General features: G+C 43.6%; 1 protein-coding gene across 1 annotated transcript in view; it reads left to right on the top strand.

Annotated features, from left to right (window-relative positions):
• GRM7 (glutamate metabotropic receptor 7) overlaps positions 1-22,520 on the top strand; it is a 466,404-nt gene that overhangs the window by 253,139 nt on the left and 190,745 nt on the right. The window lies entirely within an intron of this gene.

Here is a 22,520-nt window from a genome sequence, read left to right as displayed (position 1 = left end):
CAGCTCCCCTGGGGAAGTGTGCATGTAAAAATGCTCTCTAGAAGCAACCCACATGGGAGAGAGCCAGAATGTTGCCAGAGTGGGCCCCACTGGGAACTGAGCATGCAAATGAGTTTAACCCTGCTGGGAGTCTTGAAAGTAGGACACCCATGCTGGTTATTTAGTTGAAAAACTTGAGTAAGCAGAAGACTGTGTGTACACACACACACACACACACACACACACACACACACACACACACACACACACACACAAAATTTTACTCCATTTCCTATTTTTTCATTGCAGAGAACCATTAATGATTTTGTCATTCCAGTGTGTAAATTCTGAGTTGATGTGGGTTGCGTCAGGATTGTCAGCATTTGAAACTGAGTGGAACAAAAAGCATAGTTCCTCCTGATCAGGGCTGACGTAAGGGCTGATGCCTAAGACAGAAAATTACATCTGGGACGGTGGATATATAGAGTAATACATAGAACATCTCAAAGGTTACTGATCTTCACTAATAGCCAAGATTTGACGTATTCTATCTTGGGGATGGTCAGGCCTGCATCTGATTATATTTTTCTTTAAATCCTCTTCATTAGTGATAGGTAAGCACCCACTGGCTTTGGCTTTGTAACTAGGGGAATTTGCACTGCAAGGGTTCAGAAAATGATACTTCTATTTTCTGGAAGTTTTCTCCTGGGCTATATTATTAGCATGTGTATACTAGCAGTTCTATGCACAAATACCTTATTGCCCCTGGGAATTCTTGTTTCCAGCAGCTGCCTTGAAATTAAATGCACTCCCAAACACACACACATCCTAAGAAACAAAAGACAATTTTAGATTTAATTTTTTTAAAGCAAGAATAAGCCTTATGCCAAAAGATGCTCAGGTAACTGAGGGCCCAATCCTATCCAACTTTTGAGCACTGGTGCAGCCACAATGCAGCCCTGAGATAAGGGAACAAATGTTCCCTTACCTTGAGGAGACCACTGTGACTGCCTCCCCATCACAGGACACATGGCATGCCCATTGGCACGGCTGTACCAGCACTGGAAAATTGGATAGGATTGGGCCCCAAAACAGTTGCTAAAAGAGGAAAAGAAAATGAGATCTACTCAAATTCTTTCTTAGGAAGAATTTGCTGATCATCCTAGCTTTATTTGTTCTTCCTTTCCTGTTTCTGTGCTGCTTAGATATTCCATGTACGTTAACCAGCACAGATGAGCCTCTGTAGTTCCTGCACCTAATTTTTAAAACCATCAGTTCCATCTTCTTTCTTATGCTGACTACATTTTCTGATCTTTCAATAAAGTATGGATAACATCCTCTCCTTTGGAAGATGAATGCAGGGTTGGCCTGCCACCGGAAATGACAGTAGATCTGTTGCCACCATCATCATTCCAACATCTGCACATGCTAGCACTTCTTTGTCTCCTTCTCTTTGCCAACCCAGCCATTTCTTTAATACAGCTTGGTCTCCAAGCACTCTGGGCCCAGCCTATTTAAAGCAGTAACTAGATGGGCAAGGAGAAAGCAGTGCAGTGACCAGGGATGGCCAAAGACCTCCTGACTCCATGCCAAGTACTCTTATCAATGTGTCATCTTCTGCTCCTCCCTCTCCCCAGTGTTCTAGCTTAGCATTCCCCTTCATGTTTCCACTTCCTCTCTGGGCTGGGGAAACAGGGACTTCTGGTTTTGGCAAAAACCGGCGTCCCTGCTTAAAGACTCTGGCAGGCATTCTGAATCACAGGGAGGCTGCACTTGGCCTTCCCGTGACTCAGAAGAGCTCCCGGAACTTTGAAACTTGGGGTGATGGGGGGGTGGTGATCTGCGTTAAATGGCACCCCTTGGCAGTGTGGAGCCCAGGGCAATTGCCCCCTGGCCCTTCTTAGCAACACCACTGTTTGGAGGGATCTGTTTTTATAGGGTTTGGGGCAATGTGTACAACTCTACGATATTTGTAAAAATATATAATATAAATATAATAATATACAGTATTTATATACCGCCTTTCTTGGTCTTTATTCAAGACTTTATTCAAGGTGGTTTACATAGGCAGGCTTATTAAATCCACGCAGGGATTTTTACAAATTGAAAGAAGGTTCTTTCTTTCAAGAACCACTACATTCAAGGTGTTACATTCCGATCTGGTTTAACATTCTGGCCTCCATCCTCCCACGCTCCGAGCAGATGGAACAGCTCAGCTGCAGCTTGTCAGCTGCTTCAAGGTCGCACGGTGCCGGTGGCCTCGAACTGGCGACCTTGTGGATGTTAATCTTCAGGCAAATGGAGGCTCTACCCTCTAGACCAGACCTCCTGCCCCTTTACTCTTTGGGCTGTGAGTGGCCCTGGCTTGATCTTCTGCCAAATACAGAAGTTGTCATATAAATTCTATTGTTAAGCCACATTTCATTGTTTATTTATATTTTTAAAGATGCTTATACATTCTTCTAGAATGATAAAGTTTGCTGATTGGAATTCAAATTCTTGGGTAAAGAAGATGTTGTATAAAGGGAAAATGTACTCTGTTGCTTGTGGCTTTATATTAGGCTGTGCCTCCAAAGACTCTGGCAGACATGTTTCACACATTAAAATGAAATCCAGCATCTTCCTTCATTCAAGCAAAGATCCCATATTTGCATTCCTTTTTACTAAGTCTGTGTTGCAATAATGCTAATTAACCTAAGGGCGCAATTGAGAAGCCCCCTTGGGCCGGCGCAAGTCTCTTGCGCCGGCCCAGGAGGGCTGCAAATGTGCCGTAAGGCGCAGAGGTGCTCCGGCCTGCGAAGGCTGACACAAGCCTCCGCACCAGCTTCCTTGGTGAGGCTTGCATTGGCCCAGCTTGGCCAAATGATGAGCTGGTGGTGATCAGATTTAGAAGGTAATCATAGGAATGGGTTCCTGCTTCTGCCCCTTCATTCAGCAGGCTGTACCAGGCCATAGTGCCACCCCAATGCCCATCAGCAAGTTTTTGCTGGACTCATCCTTATACCAAATAAAATAAAGACAAGGGCTTTAATCAAATAGGAAATCTTGAAAACATTTAGAGTACGTTCAGGGAGAATGTTTCCGTGAGAGGAGGCTCCACTGCGAGAGTTTCCACCCTCCTGGATGACATGCCAGGCAGACTGGAAGGAGGCCAGCCCAGGCAGTGCCAGCCCAGGCAGTATGTTGCCGTGCCAAGGCCTCCAGCAGCTTCTTTTCAATTGGCTGCACCAGAATCCACCCACACAACCAGTAGGCCACAGTCCGAGAGTAACTTGCTGCCGTTTGGGGCTGGGTAGGGATTTTTTTGCTCCTCTTCCACGTGGCCAGGGTGGGGAGACTTTTTCCCCCTCCAACTTCAGTGTCACATGCCTTTTTGTGGGGGATACCTCAGCAAGGGGGCATTCTGAAGACCACAGCCATTCTGTAGGTAGATTTTGCCAAACTTCTTTGAAGTTCTCTACAGCTGGTAAGAGCTGCATCTACAGCGCCCAGAGGCTTATCTCAGGGAAGGCAAGTAGCAACCATATCCTTATCCAAAGGAACCTTTGCAGTCTTGGTAACTTGAACAGCATGAAGTCTAGATCCAGTTCAGAGGTTTATGCTTCCAGAAAGAGCCGATACAGTTTGGCAGTGTCAGACTGGCATTCACATGTAACTCAGGCTAATTGTCCATTTTCAGCTGTCATTCTGTCCACCTTCATTGCATGGTTGGTAGTTTGCAGTGGATATAATTCTAGAAGATGATTTTGTTGATCTAGAAGAGGGCTGTATGTTCCTACCTGTGTATACAAATGCTGACAGACAATCTGGAATCTTGTTCTGTATGGAAGCTAATATCCCCTAAATCTTGTTCACCTTTTCATGTAGACTTCATATCTTTTGTAACTGCTTGAATGGAGAAGATCCAGCATCAGTTCTGCTGTGCTGCCTTATTCTAGGCCAACCATGGATTCTTATTTGACAGTGTGCTGTGATAAGCTCTTGGGTCACAGTGTGTTAATCAGAGGATGTCAATCACATTTACGTAAGGCAGTTTGTTTGGTAAGACAGTTAACCACTTTTTTCTCTTTTACCCCTTATCACGAAAGCTTTACAGATTAATAAACTAGACTGCCATGTTTTCTACCTTATCATTAGATTATACATCAAATTGAAAGGAGAAGAGACATTTTGATGTCATCTTTGTTGTCTCCCAGCATAGACTGCTCCCAAAGGACTCACAGTGCAGTTGTGTATACAAAAAAGTTGGGAGAAAAACATAAGAACATAAGAACAGCCCCACTGGATCAGGCCATAGGCCCATCTAGTCCAGCTTCCTGTATCTCACAGCAGCCCACCAAATGTCCCAGGGAGCACACCAGATAACAAGAGACCTCATCCTGGTGCCCTCCCTTGCATCTGGCATTCTGACATAACCCATTTCTAAAATCAGGAGGTTGCGCATACACATCATGGCTTGTACCCCATAATGGATTTTTCCTCCAGAAACTTGTCCAATCCCCTTTTAAAGGCGTCCAGGCTAGACGCCATCACCACATCCTGTGGCAAGGAGTTCCACAGACCGACCACACACTGAGTAAAGAAATATTTTCTTTTGTCTGTCCTAACCCGCCCAACACTCAATTTTAGTGGATGTCCCCTGGTTCTGGTGTTATGTGAGAGTGTAAAGAGCATCTCCCTATCCACTCTGTCCATCCCCTGCATAATTTTGTATGTCTCAATCATGTCCCCCCTCAGGCGTCTCTTTTCTAGGCTGAAGAGGCCCAAACGCCGTAGCCTTTCCTCATAAGGAAGGTGCCCCAGCCCCGTAATCATCTTAGTCACTCTCTTTCTAAAATATCTACTAGGAATCATGAGAAGGTTTTTAATATAAATTGTTGGGTTCCTTTTTTTAATCTAAAAAGATTGCTGTTTGAGCACAGTTGTAGTATTCACAATTGTGGCAAGACAGCTGATGCAGATCCAAGGACATCCATTGGGGTGTTAAGGTTACTTTGAGGAGACCTCGGTGACTGGCTCCCCACAGGATACAGAACGTGCCACATTAACATGGCTACATCAGTATGGAGGGATTTAGTTAGGATTGGGCTCTGTGATCCTAAACTGAAGTCAGGAGGTATGAGCTGCATTAGGTATAGGAGAAGTTGCACAAGTGGACAGCAGATGACCTCATGAGCATCTTCTTGGCAGTGAGAATTTTTTTAAGTGAGGTAAAGGACCGAAGTTGTCTTATGGGCCTTAAAAAGACAAGAGTGGCGGAAAGGCTTATATGAAAACATTCAGCAAAGTTTGCTGCTGCACATGGTCCTCAAGAGACCATGTCCCTAAAGCCACTTTAGGAAACAAGCTTAGGTAGCTGTCATGACTGCTTCATCTTAAATATAGTTTGGTTACTCGGCTATAGGAAGTAACCATCGTAAGCCGGCTTATACTGAGTCAGATCAATGGTCCAGCTGGTTCAGTATTGTTGACACTGAATGACAGCAGCTCTTCAGTGTTTCAGGCAGGAATGTTTTCTGCCCTCCCTTCTACAGGTAGAACCCCTTCCTGAATGGATTACATGCCTGACCATGTTCAGAACAATGGTTGTTGTCCAAGGTCTGCATCCCCATGATGAACATTGCAAAACAAGCAATCTGATGTTAGAGCATAGTCTGGTTTTGAAGTGTTTGATTTGCTGGCCTATATTAAGGTTCTTTTTAATTTACTGGTTTTGTTTAACTATTGTGAGCTGAGAATAGTGTAAAATAAACAAGGCACAGATGTCACGCATGCTAGTCCAGGTGTAAACCAAATGCTAGTCAGTGTCGTCAAGTAGAAGTAAAAATTTGAGGAAAATAGGTTGAACCTCCCTAGAGAAGATTTTCAGCAAAACTGAGGGGAACTTGAATCTTTTTCTCCGAAGGTGTCTGTTGCTGATAATGTGAGAATAACATTTTATTGTTAAAAGTGTTATATTTTTGACCTCCTCTGCTGACACCATAAAAGGAAAAATTAGAATACCAAGGAGACCATATCACAGTTAAGATGAATGCACTTGTGTACCTCTTTTTTTCATAAGTCATCAAATTCTTACAAAGGTGTTAGAAAGCTATACTTGGTGATGTACCTATCCCATGTGTGGCGGCAGTGAGATTATGGCGAGTTATCAAACTACTTGTAACAGTTTATTTCCAATGGGAAATCTGTCAACCATTATATGTAAGATAGTGTTTTCTTCAGCTGTTATCACCCTGTGTTCGGGGAACATGGAGAGAGGGTGAGTTGGGCGTATGTCAGGTTTGGCAGACTTTTAGGGCGAAGCAAACTTATCAGACGCCCCCCTCCCCAACAGTGCTTTTTTGAGGGCAGGAAGATTGATCCTCTCCTTCAGTTTCTTTGAAGAACATTGCAGACCATCTAGCATTTGAACAGGAACCCACAGAAGGGATTTTTGGGTAGGTTGTGTGCCTGCACAGAAGATCACTCAAAAAATGAACTTAATGATAGTGAGTAGCAGACTTCTATTCTGCATAATACTTTAGTTTTAAGCCTCTCTTTGAACTTTTTTAGTGCCAAACATAGAGGGGGGAAAAATTCATTGAAGTGCTGTAGTACCCATTCAGCTTGGGCTTGAGTTATTTCTGCTCCACTTGTTGGAAGCACTCAGTACATGAGCAGTGGCAGTACTGGGGAGGGGGGCTGTTACTGGAGAGTTGGATGATGAAGAGAGCAATGTAGGCTTGGAAGGGTTTCAAGAGAGGCCAGATGGTTTTCCAGCAACCCAAAAGCTGTGAAAGAAAATGCACTCCTGACTTTCCCTCCTTATCTTCTTCTGTCCTAGTTCTTCTCATATTCTGTTACCAACACTTCCAACTTGTTGAATCAAGAAGGACATCATGCTCCACAGCATTAGGGTGGGTGATGAGATCAGAGAAGTAGCAGAGTAGGTGAAATTGTGACTCACAGTACATCATCACCTTTTATACCTGTGGAAAACGGGACGCTTGACTGAATTGCAGCCTTCCAGTTTAACCTTCCAGGACCTCTGTTCAATCTGACCTCCATGTTGGTGGCACGAGGAGCAAACTCTGGTCCTGTGCAGTTGGGTGAATGAAATGCTCAAGGGGAACAATGACGATTGTGACGATTAGCCTTAGCCCAACTACTTTATGTTGATGAGCTCCTCTACAGCCTTTGGGGCTTTTCAGTCTAGAAAAGAGGTACCTGAGGTGGGACATGATTGTGACATACAAATTATGCAGGGGATGGACAGAGTGGATAGAGAGATGCTCTTTACCCTCTCACATAACACCAGAACCAGGGGACATCCGCTAAAATTGAGTGTTGGGAAAGTTAGGACAGACACAAGAAAATATTTCTTTACCCAGCGTGTAATTAGTCTGTGGAACTCTTTGTCACAGGAAATAGTGATGGCATCTTGCCTAGATGCCTTTAAGAGGGGATTGGACAAATTTCTGGAGGAAAAGTTCATCATGGGTTACAAGTCATAGTAAGTACGTGCAAGCTTTTGGTTTTAGAGGCAGGCTGTCTCTGATTGCTCGATGCAGGGAAGGGCACCAGGACACAGGTTGTGTCTGTTGTCTTGTGTGCTCCCTGAAGTATTTGGTGGGCCACTGTGGGATACAGGAAGCTGGACTAGATGGGCCTTTGGCCTAATCCAGCAGGGCTTATGTTCTTATGTACACAAAGCCTATATTCTGCATACAGAATTTGAACCTTGCATTTTCCAGATCAAGTTTTACAGTTTCTGTGCACATAAGCTCTGTGCAGAACAGCCAGCAAGTGCACAGGTGAAAGAAAGTAGACATGATCCTGATCCGTTTCCATGCATTAATTCACTGTGCATAGTTGTAAATCTTGTTTGGTTCACAAGATTTACAAGATTGTTTGCAATTCAACAGCTATGATTGCAGTCACATCTGTCTGCAAATAGTACAGTGCCAAATTTTGGAAGGGGTAGTTTTTCTCTCCCCATGGAAGGAGCCTTCCCCACCCTGTCCTCCTGTAACACCATTGATGTAAACTGGGTCTCCAAAAAACAAATTTGGACAATATATATTTTGCCATTGTCCCAAAGGGTTGACTGCAGATTATGTGAATTAAATTCTGCCAGCTTACATCAGTCTTAATATAGTCTGGTCTTGTTTGATGTAATTACAGTGAAGGATAAAGTCAGTTCTGATTTGCAAGAGACAAGGAGTGTGTGCTTATATAATAATCACTTTATTAAAGGTTGCATTTAAGAGGTGTTTAATCAGAGCTGTTTTGTATTGATAAGCAATAAAAGTACTCATGTTTAACCAACAAAAATCAATAAAACAGGATTGCATTTTCTCCAGACAGCTGTTCCACGGCTTATTCAGACAAATAAAAAAGTGGTGGAAATTGTTCTGTGAGGTTGTTTTGGGAGGGGTTTGCATGTGCTTGCAGGTTGCAGAAGGGACTATTGCAATGAGTCAGGGACAGCATCAGATGATGGACCTGGCTGGGCTTTGTTAACAGTGGTGTGTTTTAAAACACAAGTTACATGCATACACAGGGAGGACAACAATCATGTACAGGTTCCCAGTATAATGGTGAATGGGTGCAACTGTGCAGTGGGCCCTCGGTATCCATGGGGGAATTGTTCCAGGTCCCCCCAGGGTACCAAAATCCAATTGAATCCATGGGGGGGGGGCTTGAAGTCATAATGCCATATCTGGGAGACACACCTGGCCCTCTGGAGGTTGTGCGCAGCTTCCCAGCCTCTTCAGAAGGCATCCAGATGCAACTGGGAGTAGCTGGTGTGAGCTGGAAGTGTCTTCTGGTTGCATCCGGGAGGCTTTCTGGGGCATGGGGAGGCCTAATGCAACCTCATTGCGTCTCAAAACACCCCCTGGATGTGAGCGGAAGCCACTTTTGGTCATGTTCCAGAGGTCGTCTGAGGCCCTCCAGCCTCAGGTTTGGTATCCACAGATATTCAAATCCATGGATGTTGAGCCCATACTGTTGCCCTGCACGTGCCCGATCTTGGCTGATCTCGGAAGCTAAGCAGGGTCAGGCCTGGTTAGTACTTGGATGGGAGACCGCCTGTGAATACCCGGTGCTGTAGGCTTATACCATAGTCTTTCAAGACTGAAGGTTGCCAACGAGATAAGAAGGGACCACTATATAATAGAGGAAGCAAAGGAAGAAAAACAAAGACAAGGGTGAAGGTGCATGAAATCCATACACACTCTACACAGGGAGCATCTACATTTAACAGTCGTACAGCAATGGAACCCTTGAGAAAGTGGTTATCAGGAAGAGAGAGGAAGAAACACAGTGAAGAGGGAAGAAGCATGGGAGGAGAAGGGACATAGGCAGGTTATCTGGGCTTCACTGAAGAGGGCTTCACCTGGAAGAGGAAAGGCAAAGTTTAGGGGTGCAGAAAGGGGAAGGAAAGGGGTATTGAAGTGAAGGATGGCAGAGAAGAAATGGGTTCAGGCAATTCAGATCACCGCAAAGGGGTGTGACTGGGAGTGGCTCAGTGTAGCCTAAACTGTGGGCTACAGACAAGGAGTGAGCCTAGAAAGCACTTCACCTGTTTGTGGTGTAAGGGCTATTCTCATAGATTTGGGCAGATGTTAGGTCTCCAACAAATAGTACAGAAAGCAGAAAAAACTTTCATTCACTCACACACCACACAGCAGTCAAAGTAAATACAGAGACAGTCGCTAAACTTGCAGTCAATTGAACTTCCCACAAGACAATGACAAGGAAAGGCACCTGGGAGGTTGGAGACTCTTGGGTGGGTAGAGGACTTGGCTCCTTCTCTGGCTCAAATTAAAATCCAAATTGGAAAAGAACTGGGGGGGGAGGATCACAATTATTGCCTTTCAAAAGAGGTTAGCATTATGGGCATCCTTTGAGGCAAGGACTTACAACCTTACAGATCTCTGCTCAAGACTAAAGAGGGGAGATATATTTCTGCCACCTCCTGCTTCCCACAGTTGGACCAGACCATCAGGGGTGGCTGTTACATGGTCAATATTTTATTTCTGTTTCTTTTCTTTAATTCACAATGTGCAGGAGACAAGCTGCACCATGTGTACTTGGTACTAGGTACCTGCCTGGAGAGCAAAGGGCCAGACCAGTAATGTGGTTATTTACAGGACTGCTGGCAAGAGGCCACCGATCCATAGGCAAGGAAATCCATACTTGTCACTTAGACCATGTAATCACTTCCCAGGTCCTTAACTGATCCCTGTAGTTCAACATTCCAAATTTGAACAGAGCCTTGGTTACTCCCTGGACTCCTGAGTTTGAGACAAAAACTTTGTAAAACAGTTACAAAACTTTGCTGCTGCTATTTCTGTTGGTGGTGGAGGAAGGAAGGGAAGGTCTCTGATACACACAGATGGACGTGTGAAACACTCCCATGGTCTCTTCTTTTTCTTTTCTGCACCATAAATTTTCTAACATTGTGGTTTTCCTCGGAAGGAAGACAGTGTATCAGCAAGATTGTTCAGCTAATTAGCTAGAGTCAGATACCCTCATTTTTCTAGTAATGATCAGAAGGGCCAACATAGGCAAATAGAGGTTGATAACTCTCTTATTCTGTGAGAAGTATTTGCAAAATGAATGAAGCCAGAAAGGGAATATGAAATGTCTGCAGCTGATGCAAGTACAACTTCTTGGAACTGGAATTGCTTTACTTCAAGATTTGGAACTATGAGCATGATGTACTCTTCTGGAACTTAAAATACCTGTCAGAAAAGCAGTTCTGCAGGGATGTGACCTAATCCCCAAGGAAGTGCATTGGTGTAGAACTTTTGAAAAAAATTTGAGGGAAATCCTTGGGACATGAACTTTTCTTTGAGCTCTTCTCTAATGTGAAAAGGACTTTCTTGCAGATTTTCCTTGCATCCCTGCTGACTTGATGAAGGAGGAAAGAAAGAAACTATGCCAAAATAACATAAAATATGAAAAGCTATCATAAGGACTTGAATGTGGCATTAAGGATAATGCATACCTTCATCTGCCTAATCATATGTATCCTTTATCTTGAACAATGTAACAACTTTTTCTTATATGCAGACAAAATTTAGGCACTAAAACCCTTGAAAAATTATCTGTCAGAAAGTCTTTAAACAACTGTCATGACCGCTATTGCCGTCATCCTTAATTTGCCAGTCAGAGTGGTACCCCCTCTATGTAGATATAAAGATGTATTATATACGCATAAAGATGGCTTAGTCAGGCTAATCTTTTGGCATCCCAACAATGACAAGAAAATGGCAGTGCTTGAAGTGTTATTAAATCTAGTTTGAACTGAAGGGGTGACACGTCTGTGGTATTCTAAAAGGTCAGTGTTTGATTTTAGTCAGTACGCATACACTGGAGTTTCAACTGAGGTGGCAGGCAGATGAAACATTTAAAGTGTAATGGGGCTGTTCCGACATCAGTATTGCTGCCCTCCTCGACCCTGCTGCAAGCTCTGCTCAAATCAGTTCTGCAGATTTTCTGAATGCTTTAAAATGTACTAGGGAAAGCTTGTTCCTTTCTCTCAAGAGGGAGAAAAACGGATTAAACAGTTGTGCCTATGGTATATGTGCATGTGTATGTGTACATACAAGCAGTAGCACAGCTAGAAGGGGCAAAATGGCAATGACTGCAAGCACCGCAATGTGCCATGTAAGCAGCCCCTCCCACTCACCACTGGAGCCATTCCAGGCAGTGACAGCAACATGCAGGTGCTTGCCGAACCCAATGGCATCTCCTGTACATTGCCATCGCTGCCCTTAATGGCTCTGATGGCGAGAGGGAGGAGCCGCTCTCATGACGCATTACAGTGCCTCCAGTGCTTACCGTTTTGCTTGCCCATCTATGCTACTGCATACAAGCACAAGCACACGTATAACTATGGGTTTCAAGGCAATTTATAAAGTAGAACTTTCAAACCATGAAAATCATAAATATCCAGCAAAAAATGCAAACGTCAAGAAATTTGCACCAATTAAACAAATTGAAACAAACACATGAAGAGTAATGCAATATACTTCTAAAATGGCGGGTAGCCCAATCCTGAGCTGCCTGGAGCTGCAGAACCCGGCAGCTCCACAGAGGGCTCCCGCCGGATCCAGTACCTCCCACGCTGTTTGTCCCCTTCCCTTGAGTAAAGGAAGCAGCCCCGCAATTGGGCTACTCACTTTAGCGGTGACTGTTCGGTCGCTGCTAAAGTGAAGGCGCTCGTGTAGGGCAAGCAGTCCTGCCCGAGCGCCCTGGATCCTGCAGAGCTCAGCTCCGCGGATCCGCCTCTCCCCCACCCCTGGCCACTCCTCCCCCATGCCCCTGGACATACCCCCATCTCCCGTTCCACCGCCTGGCGGTCACTGCCGAGCCGTGGAACTCGGGCGTCTGCTGCATGCCAGCTCAGGCAGGAGCCTGGCAGTAAGCCTTATGACACGTTTGCAACTGCAGTCCGCATCGCAGAGGCGCTGCATGGACCACAGGATTGGGCTCTTAGTTACCAAAAATTCAGCAAAACTAAAATGGCTTCAGTTGCTTCCAAAAGAATGTAGGGAAAGAAGAGAAAGGAACTGTCCGGTTCTGGTCACCGCATCTCAAAAAAGACATAGTGGAAATGGAAAAGGTGCAAAAGAGAGCGACTAAGATGATTACGGGGCTGGGGCACCTTCCTTATGAGGAAAGGCTACGGTGTTTGGGCCTCTTCAGCCTAGAAAAGAGACGCCTGAGGAGGGACTTGATTGAGATATACAAAATTATGCAGGGGTTGGACAGAGTGGATAGAGAGGTGCTCTTTACACTCTCACATAACACCAGAACCAGGGGACATCCACTAAAATTGAGTGTTGGTTGGGTTAGGACAGACAAAAGAAAATATTTCTTTACTCAGTGTGTGGTCGGTCTGTGGAACTCCTTGCCACAGGATGTGGTGCTGGCATCTAGCCTGGATGCCTTTAAAAGGGGATTGGACAGGTTTCTGGAAGAAAAATCCATTATGGGGTACAAGCCATGATGTGTATGCGCAACCTCCTGATTTTAGAAATGGGTTATGTCAGAATGCAAGATGCAAGGGAGGGCACCAGGATGAGGTCTCTTGTTATCTGGTGTGCTCCCTGGGGCATTTGGTGGGCTGCTGTGAGATACAGGAAGCTGGACTAGATGGGCCTATGGCCTGATCCAGTGGGGCTGTTCTTATGTTCTTATGTACCAGAGATGGGAACTCAGAGTTTCAAGGGAAAGACCCTGCTACTCATGGCTGATAATGTAAGATACAGATGAAAAGTTATTCTTGACAGGATCTCATTGGCTGATCTCAGAAGTTGTGGAAAAGGGTTACTCAGAAATCATGTATGTCATTTATTTAAAAATTAGTATCTTGCTTTTCCTCTTCCTGTCAGGAAGTGCTTGAGCATCTCAGCTGATGATATTTTTTGGATGCGGGAAACCTGCACCAACAAATTTGCCCCGTCCCCTCCTTGTAGAGTCAAGCACAAACTTTCAACCTGAATTGGGCAGTTAGAGTTCCAGTGGCAGGACAACAAGGGGCTGGACAGGATGCATGCATCCTGGCCAGCTCATTTGCACCCCTGATGGCATCCTCTGCCTGCCCTTCATTTAGTCTGAGATCAGCTGGCTACTCTTTGAAGGTTGGGTAGGAATTATTTGCTCTCAACCTGATTAGGTTGAGCTGAATAGGTTGAGGTTTTCTTCACGTACCCCTGACTGAAGTTGGGTATGGTTTAGGGTTGTATTAATTACTTTGTCAGTTGGCAGGTGTCCTGCAGATGAGGTAGGTAGGCATAAACTTACAGTGTTCATCTGAAATAAGCAAGGGGTAAACCAGGTCTGCTCCAATGATGCTTGAGGCTGGCTGGCAAGCTCCTTGATTGGAATGTGCTCCAGGCCAATGCAAGACTTGGCCTGCTGACCTGTGCCATCCAGCTATCTCAACCATAGGCTCACTCAGTCTTTGTTGAGCTTCGCCTGGAGTTGGATGCTATGCATATTTACATCTGGGGGATATAGACAGTACTGTTTCCCAACATAGCTTCCTGCATGGCCTTTTGGGTTTAGTTAGCACCCTGCTGCACAAGTGGCCCAGTTCAATTCCAAGCCTATGTCTGGCATATTATTTGTGGTGTGAGGGTAATTTGATGAGCACGTCAGAGATGTTGCTACCTGTGTAAAAATTGCAGCGAACTGGACCAGTTCATGAGAAAGCTGAGAGAGCTGTTTTTGCTTCAACATCCTGTTGTGGAGGAGCAGAAAGAGTGACTGGGTAGTAGTTTGGAGAGAACACTAGTGAGACATCTTATGACCCTTGAAAACATTTGCAAGGAGTGGCATGTATCTTCTGACCTTACAGCCAGCTCAGACACCTCTGTAATGCATTGAGAGGACTGCCCCCTTTCCAGTGTGTCTGTGCAGTTTGAGGTCTCTCTCTGCAGGTGCTCCCTTTATCTCTCTTATGGCCCAATCCTAACCAACTTTCCAGCACCAATGCAGCTGTGCCAGTGGGGTATGCACTGCATCCTGTGGTAGGGCAGTCACATTTGTTCCCTTTCCTTGGAACTGCATTGCAGCTGCATTGGTACTGGAAAGTTGGATAGGATTAGGCCCTTAGTTTAAGGGCAACTCATGCCTTGTCCAGTCTCCACACTTTCAGAAGGAGGTTGTTTTCTCCATATGTCCAATCTGATCCTGGAAATGCAGAAAAGCTGCTGGACCTGACAGCTTTCCTCCAAGTTTCACAAAGCTTTCTTTCTTTTTATCTTGTAGTTTGTGAGGTTAAGGGTTAAAATATAGAAGGTTCTTCTAATGTTTTCATATTAGACCTCTGTTTGTTGCACTCTGCTCTGTCTTACGAGTTGTTAAGAGTTGGTACTGAGGCTGCAAATGGAGTGTTCTCATTTTGTGGAAGGAAATGAGATGTACATTTGTGGTCAGCTGGAATGCTTTCTTTTTTGGTGTTTGGTCTGCTGGTGAATTTTAAAAACTCTGCAAACATCTGAGTGATTATCTATACTTAGGTAATTTATTTTTGTTGGCCAGTACTCCTGTGTTGGCAACATACTATGGATGCTCAGATCTAGAGTTCAGTATTATATCTAGAAAATATGCCACAGTATCTGTGGAAATAGGAAAATCTTGCCTCTGGTGAATGCTCATCTTCTGACTATAGCACACTTCCAAAAGAGATCAGCTTCACAGCTGCAGTAAAGGGATCACTTGTCTTCCACTGGCTTTTCTCTCCTGAAATTCTCTGATTGACCTTTACAAAACAATTTTCTCCATGTCTTTATCAGCAGAGGCTATTGACATCAAGAGCCAAAGTTAATCTCGTTCTTACTATTCTTTTCTATCTTATCATTGTCCTTGCTTCTGTATGATGTGTTTGTAAAGGATACCTAGTTATCGCAAAGTGAGGGCAAGAAGAAGGTGCCAGAAGATACTGATAGTAGAAATGCATGCGTTATTAAATGCATGGGCTTTCTTTCTTGCTTTCTTTCTTGCTTTCTTTCTGTAACAGCAAGGACATGGCTTAAACTACAATAATTGTCTTCTTCCTCCTCCTTCTGTGGGTCAGGTTGTTCCTAGGTCAGTGGAAGCAGACATGCAGTTCACATCCATCCATCATTGTAGGAAGAGCCACTCAGTATTTTAATTGCCTTGCCTTGAGCCTTCATAGGACAGGATCCTGAAGTGACGAGCATGGAGCATCACATGTATGGAATGCAGAACTATGTTCAGGGCAGAAGGGGCAGGATGCTAGGGAGGGAACAACTTGGATGGGGAATGGGCTGTGCTTCTGACCAGGAGGAGGAGGAGGAGGAATCATATGGTTTTTAACCCTTCCTTCAGTCTGATGTGTCCAGGGGACCCAGGAGGGAGAAGCTGACTTTGTCACAAATGGTCTGCGTCTCCACCTATCTGTGAAGAAAGGGTACAGATTAGTAGATGAAAGGGCAGCTTTCACACTGTGTTGGATGTTTTCACTTTATATCTCAGGCTAACTTTGCTAGGAATTGACAGCTTGTTGACCTGATGAGCGCCTGCATATACAACATAATCCTATTTATGTCTATGTCAAAACCTCAGGTAACATTTTGATTTGCGCTTCTGTCTCCTGCAGGCATCTCACGTATTTTAGAGGAACAGATATAGGTGAAAATTGGCAGGGTTCTCTTTCTCTCAGTAAACAGGCTGTTAAAATGGATGGGCTTGCAAACACAATAGGAATACATCTTTCTCTACACTGTATGACCAGTTAATTTATTTTTTTTAAATTAATGCCGCTGTTACCTGAGCATCTGATACAGTCTTGAAACTGTCCAGAATCATATAATGACTTCATCATCTTGAAAACTCCCTGTAAAAAAGCTGAGCTCTGTTTTGATGCCTCTTCACTTAGTGTTGTTTCTTCTTGCCGGTATTAGTAGATTGTTATTATGCCGTAAGCTCCCTACATTTGTCTGTGTCCGGGTTCAAAGCAAGCCACATGGAAAGTGGATCTACATGCCTGAAAAAAACTGCTCTCCTTTAATGAGCTTTGATTTCAGTGCCAGGCATTGTGTACTGTTTGTATTCTTTTGCATTCCCCCTCCCATCTTGATCCAGTTTGTTAGTTCATCATAAAGAACCATGCACAGTCAAATACTGGGTTAGCCACAGTGAGGAACGGTCATTTGAGATGGGGAAGTTTGGTAATCCTGTAACCTTCCAGGGGTCTATTCCCAAGTTTTGTACTCACCATGACATTTTTGAAGCAACCCAGTGCTTAAAATTATAAAGTTAAAAAGAAGGCTTTGGGGAGAATTTCGGTAATCTCAGGAAGCCACTTGCCGAAGGGAAGTATTACTGTTTAATATGCAGCTCTCAGGAGCCTAGGAAATGCAATTTTACTGCAGCAAGATCACATTATCAAGTTAATATAGTTTCTTTCTTCCTTTTTAACTTGTTGGAAGTATTGCAACTTTTCTTTTCTGCTTGCAGCCTCTTCCAGTTTGCTCAGTTAAAGTCATAGAAGATTATAACATCCAGATTTATCTTTGTGTTGCTGCAAGGGTGGGGTGGGGAGACTTGGCAAGCCAATCCTTTCCATATATAAACTTCAATGCAGTGGCTCAGAATTCCATTTGCACATCTGGGATTTCCCCCCATTGTCACCTGTGGAAAGGTGTGTACCAATGGATTTTTTAATGGACTTGTTCGCCTGGTTTCCATGATCAGTATCAATATTTATTTAAAATAGGTATATTCCACCTTTCTCTTCCCCATTGGGACGTGCCCAAGATGGTTTACAGGATTACATATTAGTGGAATGCAAAAGTAATGTGGAAGGTAATAGTTTCCGGCTGCTTTTTCCCCTCTTCCTCACACAGTAGTTGGTATTTCTCTGTGGGGGGGAAGAGGTGTGACATCTGATACTGTGCTATTTTTTCATTTTGTTCTGAGTATCCAGAAATCCAAACAATTCATTTCAAAAATGTTTAACATGTTACTTAGAATCCTTTAGCTGTTACAACTCTTGATTCAGTTGTATGAAAGGATTCGTTTCCCGAGTCAATTGGAGCACATGCAAGATGCTGAGATAGAGTCCAGGTTAGCCAAAACTCCCCATGGTCAGACCCAAGTAGGAGACTGGACTTTTTTTCCTCATAAGGAACTAAAGTTGTCTTGGTGCACATTCCTGTACATGCCTATTAGAGAGTAGTGGTGATGTTTCAGTTGCGTATGATTGCATGATATCACATATATGATATTGTCTGATGTTATATTACTGATAAAAAGTAATCTTTTTATTCCCTGTGGCATCCAGAGCAATGATAGATAGATAGATAGATAGATAGATAGATAGATAGATATGCATCTCTTTCGTGGTTTCTAACAGCATTTTGTCTGGCCTTGTACACTTGCAACAAGGAATGAGACAAAGATTTCATGCTCCATTCATTTCTCTTCAACCTTATCCTTGAACCATTAACTTTTGTTTTATGGCAGAAAACACATAGCAACAGAGTACAATTTGCAGGTATTGAACATAACATCTAATTATGGTATATGAATAAGATGCATTCATTTTCATAGATGACCCTACCACCTCCATTTCTGAATTGCTAGATCTTTCAGAAAAAGGTGGACATCTGTCTTGATATATAGTAAGAATAAATCAAACCTTGTTCTCTAAGAACATACTAGGGGAGTGCTGTATAAGTCCACATCTTGGGATTTTGGAAATCTTTACCATGCCATAGATCCCTGGGAAGGGGGAAAGTGGTATGGGTAGATGGAAGCTTTGGAGGTGGGTGACACTTGGTTTAGTGTGTCCTTTACATTAAAAGTATTTTTAAACAGTGTCAGATTTTCCTCTAGTATGGTATTCCAAACAGGAAAGATGAATGGGACCTTATTTGCTCCTTAAGCCTCCTCCATTTTATGTCACCATATTTTCCAGTGGAGATATTTGTGCTATGTTTTTAGGATTTCTTTCCAGTAGAAACCTCCTCTATTTTAGGGTTTTTTCCTTGTGGAGGTGTCCATACTGCTGAGTGATTTCTTAATCCTGTGATCTGCCAAGGTGCCCATCCTGCTGTACATTTTGAAGATCTTTTCCCCATATACTGAGACTCCATCAAAGCTTCCTGCTTTGTCAGACTGACTCATGGTTGGGAAGTCTCTCCACTTTCCAAAATCTGTCCTACAGTCAAAAAGCCTTTTGTGAAGCCCCTTACCTTGGTAGCTGCTCTCACCCTTGAAGAAGCTACCTTCCCTGGCTAAAAGAACACCTTTTTGCTACATTCCATTGCCCCTGGAAGCTGGAATTGCACATCCCACCTATTGTTGCTTAAATGGACATTGTATGCTATTTCTACCCAGCAGAATAGGAATGGTAATCTCTCCCTCTCCATCTACCAAAACATTGTGTTACAGTACAATTCTATGCATGCCTGCTCAGAAGTTAGTCCCCTTCTATTCAATTGGGCTTACTCCCAGGAAATTACGTATATTACAACCTTTTTAAAAATGAAGTGTGGCTTGCCTCTTTTGCCATGAAAGCTGTTCCAATAAAAATGTAAATGAATATTCGCATGCAATTCTACCACTTGAATTTCCATAGCTTATTTGGATCACAGGCTTTTTTCCCCAGTTCTTCTTAAGAATGAGGCTCAAACAATTTTTTGTAATCAAAACAAATTTCCTCTGTCAAGTAACATATCGTTTTGCATGTACAGTCTTTTGTTTGTCTTCTTAAAAGCAACTTGGAATTATTCATTTTAAGTGCAAAAGAGTCCATTGAGATTATACTCTAAATGTTCATGTTACTTCGTAGCCATACTCTTCCTACTTAGTTATACAATTCCTGGGGGCACTAGCTGTCTAATCTACAGATTATGCCAATAGGCTAGGTATAAAATTGAAATTATTTAGTATGATTTGGTTTGGAATTTAATTGGAGGGTTAATTTTCATTAATGCATCTGGGTTCAGTTTCATGCCATGTTTTTATGGTCTTTTATATACTCACACTTTGTTTCCTAAAGAACCAACCACAGAAATCCAGTTTGTTCAACAAAAAATTAAGTAAATATGTAATATATGGTTCTTGTTTTGTATTTGGAAATATATACAATGTAACTTATTATTATTTTTTTACAAAGCAAAACGTTTTAATTCAAACTTTCAAATCTACAAAGGCCTGATGAAAAAACCAGACCTTCTACTGGTAGCAGTAAATGAATAAGGAAGGGATTGACTAATTCTGGGGAAAGGACCTTCCCTAATTCAGGGAAAACCACTGAGAAGACCTCACAAGTCAACACTTGCAAAGCTTCAAATGGCTGCAGAAGGCTTAAGACTGCCTCTAAAAGAACTTGCTTAGCTGGACAGGGGGAGAAAGAAGATGAATCTTAAAAGTGTCCTATTCCTAAGCCATTGGGTACTCCAATCCAATATAAATCCTTGCATGGCAATACAGCAGCATCAGTGCTGGCTATGCTGCATCCCGTGGGTTTTTTGGGGGGAGCTGTTCTTCCCTCTCTCCCATCCTGTCCAAGTCCTTCCTGCCCTCCCCTGCCCCTATGCTGGACTTACCTGCTTTGGCAGGCCTCCCACTGACTGACGGCACCAGCTAGAAGGATCCAACGCCTGGACCTTGCGCTGTCGCTATGTGTTCCTCCAGTGCAGGCCCTCCTTAGGATCAGTCTATAAGGCTTTAAAGATGATAATTAGCATTTGAATTATGTCTGGAAACAAACTGGCAACCAGTGCTGGGAGAATAGCAGAGGCATGGTATGATCTTAAAGCCTGGCCTTTGTCAAAACTATGCAGATGCATTCTGTATCAGCTGAAGTTTCTAAATGGTCTTCAGAGGCAGCCCCATGTCAACTGCCTTCAGAGTTGCTATGCTGCCTTCAGAGGCAGTCCCACATAACTGTAGTCTAACCTAATGGTAATTAAAGCATGAGTAGTTGTGGCCTGGCCTGCTTGAGATGGGAATGAGCATGGCTGGTGCATCACCAGCAGCTGTGCAAATGCACTGTGGATCATGGCTGTCATATCGACATCCACAGACAAAGCTGGATCCATCTGTGCTCCCAAGCAGAGGATTTTTCTTTTTTAAAAAAAACTTTCTTATAATAAGGATCTGATCCACATCTAGTTGCTGCATGTCTTAGAACCCAATCCTATCCCCCCACTGATGCAGCAGTTCTGAAATGGCTACTGCTGCATCCTGCAGAGGGGGGGCAGTTGTGGAAGTCTTCCCTGCTGCGTAAAGCAACATCTGTTCCTTTACCTAGGGTTAAACCTCTGTGACTCAGGGATGTGGGGTATACTTGAACCTGTGCCAGTGAAATTGCTGGTGCAAATCTGCATGGACCTGTGCCAAGGGATTGGGCCTGGGAAAGAGAATACAATTTGGTGGTCACCACTGCCGTTGAACCTGCCCCTTTCCCAGGTCCAACCTGCCCACCCCCATCATCTCCCCATTCTGCCCTCTCTCTGCCCCATCAGCACCTTATCTCGGCCTTCCCTGTCCTTGTTCTATTTTTAAATACCTTATAAACAGAAATAGAAGAATAGCCTTGTTCATTACTGTGTTTAGAAACTTCAACTGGTACAGACATCCACAACTGCTCCCCTCCGCAGGATGCAGCAGTAGCCATTTCAGCACTGCTGCATCAGTGAGGGGATAGGATTAAGACTTGCAGCAACTAGATGTGGATCAGATCCTTATTATAATAAAGTTAAAAAGAATGCAGCTGCAAGGGTTTTGGCAGAGGCCAGGCTTTAAGATCACCCCATGCCTACCTGTTTTGTTCCAGGTTAGTAGGTCAGCCAAGGCATTTTGCATGGACGCACAATGTGTGTACCGCAATGAGGAGGGCATGGTTGGCAAACCAAATGTATCAGGAACATCACACTCTAGTCAGGGCTTCTACTTGTGGCTCAAATTCGGGTTTACCAGCACCTAAAGCTGCTTTTTGTGGGGGTGGGGTCAGAGAGGTACTCCTCCATCCTAGATAGTCCACATACATGCTTGCTGGCAACCACAGGTATTGCTGCATGGTTTGGGATGTAAGGCTGAATAACAAATACAATGTTAAGAGTTACTATAATGCTGTGTGCAGGTTTTATTATCCATCATGGTTTTCTCTCACCTGAGGCTAATTGCACCTTTTACTCTCCACTGCCTCATTTCTGAGTGATGTTAATCTGAATGAAAAGGTAGAAAGAAGCCCTTATAAAACTTAATGCATGCTCTGATCAATCTGGCTAAACATGATTTAGAAACAGCTTTTTCATTTGATTTCTAAACGGGAAATTCAAAAGCTGCTCCTTGTGTTCTCTTTATCATTTTGCCATCGTCATTTTACAGTTGCTTTTCCTCCTCACAAGTGATAAATTATTTTTTATATTCCTGTGCAGTGTTTGAATCAAGGGTAGAGAATTCCAGGCCTCGTTTAAATCAAAGGCTGCGCTCTCTCTCCCTCCCTCCCTCCCTCCCTCCCACACGCACAAACACACACACAGAGGGAGAGAGAGAGAGAGAATTTCCAGCATCTCACTTTCATAGCATACATGTAGGTCTGTTGAGGATGATTTTTAAGAAGGCGGAAATCTGAGTCACTCCAGAATGGGTCACTGAAATGTCAGGATTTTTTTCCCCTACACAAATGAATGTACATTTTTAAATCAAGTACACACCTGTTGGGAAATGTGAGGGGCAGCAGGTGTTTGCTTATTAAAGACAGTGAAATTTAAATGTGTGAATCTTGGGGGCAGCTCTTGCAAATGTTGGTTGGTTCGCTATATTCACCTGGGAAGCGGAGAACCACGAAAACGTGGTGAGTTATTTTAGAAATCCAGGCATCTATTTAGAGTAGCAACATGTAGTGATCCTTGCTTCAAAAGAACTTTGAATGCAGTGTGATTCAGAACAGGAGATTGGACTATGTCGCTAAATACTTCCCATGTATCGATCGAAAGAAAGAAAGAAAGAAAGAAAGAAAGAAAGAAAGAAAGAAAGAAAGAAAGAAAGAAAGAATCAGG

This window comes from Tiliqua scincoides, chromosome 2 (assembly GCF_035046505.1).
Source record: "Tiliqua scincoides isolate rTilSci1 chromosome 2, rTilSci1.hap2, whole genome shotgun sequence".
In the NCBI taxonomy this organism is placed as follows: domain Eukaryota; kingdom Metazoa; phylum Chordata; class Lepidosauria; order Squamata; family Scincidae; genus Tiliqua; species Tiliqua scincoides.
The sequence above is the reverse complement of the archived record's forward strand: the minus strand, read 5'-3'. Positions and strand labels throughout refer to the sequence as shown.